The following is a 3334-nucleotide window of genomic DNA, read 5'->3' on the forward strand; positions in this document are numbered from 1 at the left end:
CCAGTTTTCCAAAGTGGCTGTACCATTTTATCTTTTCACCATCAATGTACAAGAGATCCAGTTGCTCCATAGCCTCTCTAATATTTGGTATTGTTACAATTTTAAAAATTTAACCCTTTCAGTGGGTTTGTAGTAGTATCCTGCTGTGGTTTTAATTTGCATTTCCCTATTGATCAAGGATACTGAGCGTCTTTTTTATGTGTTTATTGGCTACACACATATTCTCTTTTGTGAAACATGTCCGTGTTCTTTGCCCATTAAAAAATATTCTTTGTCTTTTTATTGTATACTTTTAGGAGTTCTTGCATATTCTGTTTATGAGTCCTTTGTCAGAAACACATATTTCTCCCAGTCTGGGGATTGCCTGTTGATTTTATTAACAATGCTTTTTGATAATTAGACATTTTAATTTTAATAAAGTACATTGAATCTATTTTTTGTTTTCTTTATGGACCCACCACAGGGCACATGGAATCTTAGTTCCCTGATCAGGGATCAGATTGCACCCCTGCATTGGAAGCTCAGTCTTGATCACTGGACCTCCAGGGAAGTTATAATTTTTTTCTTTTCTTGTTATATTTTTATGTGGCCTAGGAAATCTTTTTCCACCTCAGTCTTTGCATGTATATTCTCCCATATTTTATTCTAGAAGGTTTATAGGTTAGTTTTTACATTTAGGTTTATGATCCATCTCAAATGAATTTTTGTATATGGTGTGAAATGGAGGTTGAGGATCATTGCTGCTGTTGCTGCTAAGTCACTTCAGTCGTGTCCGACTTTGTGCGATCCCATAGATAGCAGCCCACCAGGCTCCCCCGTCCCTGGGATTCTCCAGGCAAGAACACTAGAGTGGGTTGCCATTTCCTTCTCCAATGCATGAAAGTGAAAAGTGAAAACGAAGTTGCTCAGTCGTACCTGACTCTTAGCAACCCCATGGACTGCAGCCTACCAGGCTCCTCCACCCATGAGATTTTCCAGGCAAGAGTACTGGAGTGGGTTGCCATTGCCTTCTCCGAGGATCACTGAGCTTATATAAATATTAAATTATTCAAGTACCATTTAAAAATGATTTTTCCTCTACTGAATTGCCTTTGTCAGAAATCATTTGACTCTGTGTGTGATTCTGTTTCTAGATTCTATTTTTTCCCATCTATCTGTTCATCTATCTATGCCAATACCATACTTTCTTAATTACTATAGCTTTATGCTGCTGCTGCTGCTAAGTCACTTCAGTTGTGTCCGATTCTGTGCGACCCCATAGACGGCAGCCCACCAGGCTCCCCCATCCCTGGGATTCTCCAGGCAAGAACGCTAGAGTGGGTTCCCATTTCCTTCTCCAGTGCATGAAAGTGAAAAGTGAAAGTGAAGTTGCTCAGTTGTGCCCAACTCTTAGCGACCCCATGGACTGCAGCCCACCAGGCTCCTCCATCCATAGGATTTTCCAGGCAAGAGTACTGGAGTGGGGTGCCATTGCCTTCTCCAACAATAGCTTTATAGCAAGTGTCAAAATCATGTATTATAAGCCCTTTGAATTTGTTCTTTTATGAAATTGCTTTGATTACTCTAGGTCCTTTACATTTCTATATAAAATCTATTATTAGCTCACCAATACATTTCATTTTTTTAATGACTCTGTCGTTAGAAAGTTAGTCACTCAGTCGTGTCTAATTCTTTGCTACTCCATGGTCTATAGCCTGCAAGTCTCCTCTCTCCATGGGATTCTCCAGGCAAGAATACTGGAGTAGGTAGCCCTTCCCTTCTCCAGGGAATCTTCTTGACCCAGGAATCAAACCAGGGTCTCCTGCATTGCAGGTGAATTCTTTACTGTCTGAGCTACCAGAATTCTTTATTTGAACTTATCTTTCCTGACTCTCCTGTAATGGCCTTGTTCTGCTCTATAAAGTAATGTGAGTATTACTACTTCCTCTTCCACAAAGAGGGCAGCATGACTGTGGGGAGAGAGCTTCTCCTTTGGATCCAGGCACCCAAGGGTTTGAAGCTTGACTCTGGTTATATGTCTTCTGCAAGTAACTCAAAATCTCTGCTCTTCAGTGCCTTTGTCAGTGAAATGAAAATAATTTCCATGATACAGGATTACTTTGAGTATTTGAAAGAGTAACATGTAAAGAACTGAGCCCAGTTCAGGTCTTGGCACATAATAAAAGAACTTAAAGGTAGTGAGTATTATTAAAAATGTTTCAAGATGATGACTGAGCTGTTCCCCCTTCCAAATATCCTCTATTTTAGGTTAAATATCCCTCAGTTCAGTTTAGTCACTCAGTTGTGTCCGACTCTTTGCAACCCCATGAACTGCAGCACACCAGGCCTCCCTGTCCATCACCAACTCCCGGAGTCTACCCAAACTCATGTCCATTGAGTCAGTGATGCCATCCAACCATCTCATCCTCTGTTGTCCCCTTTTCCTCCTGCCCTCAAACTTTCCCAGCATTAGGGGCTTTTCCAATGAGTCAGCTCTTCGCATCAGGTGGCCAAAGTATTGGAGTTTCAGCTTCAACATTAGTCCTTCCAATGAACACTCAGGACTGATCTCCTTTAAGCTGGACTGTGATTTCCAGACATTGTTCCCAGAAGTTCTATTTGAAACATTTAAAAATCAGTAAAACAAGGGCATGGACCACTCAGACTAGGCACAAGCCATTGGGGAGAATTGGGGTCTGGGAGGGCCCTGTGGCACAGGCATTGATCAATCATTTAGTTATTGGGTCCTTGGGGAAGACCACGATGTCCTGGTGGAGCTAGAGGGTAACCTGGGTGGAAAGAGGCGGGGAAGGAGGGCATGCTCAGGCAAATAATTTGATGTTTTTAGAACCAGAGCACCAGTACTGGAGCTTGCCTGCTTGTTCTCAGCCACATTCCCTCCATTATACTCTAAGCAGTGACTGTTGGTTGCTCCCCAGTATTGTTTTCCCCTTGGGAATTGAACCCTTGATCTGTAAGTGGGCACAGGGATGCTCAGAACAGCACCCCTACCTCCCAGCATCCCTGGCAGATGGGTATGACCATGTGACTATTCTGGCCATGTGTGCACTTTGGGTTTGTGCCCTTGGACCATGCAGACAAAGGAGGAGACGGCAGAGCAATGAGACAGAAGCAGCACGAACACCTGGCAGTTTCCCAGGGCGAGGCTGAAATACCAGTTTACAAGAGAGAGATACACTTCAGTTGTGTGTGAACCACCATCATTTCGGAACTCTGTGACAGGCAGCTAAAGTTTTGTCACAACTCATGTACTGCGGAACCTTGGACTTGCTACCTTCAACCTCGGTCTAGTTTCCCAACAGGACCACTCTTGAGCCACATGTGAAAACTGGCC

Source organism: Bubalus kerabau, chromosome 15 (genome assembly GCF_029407905.1).
Source record: "Bubalus kerabau isolate K-KA32 ecotype Philippines breed swamp buffalo chromosome 15, PCC_UOA_SB_1v2, whole genome shotgun sequence".
In the NCBI taxonomy this organism is placed as follows: Eukaryota; Metazoa; Chordata; class Mammalia; order Artiodactyla; family Bovidae; genus Bubalus; species Bubalus kerabau.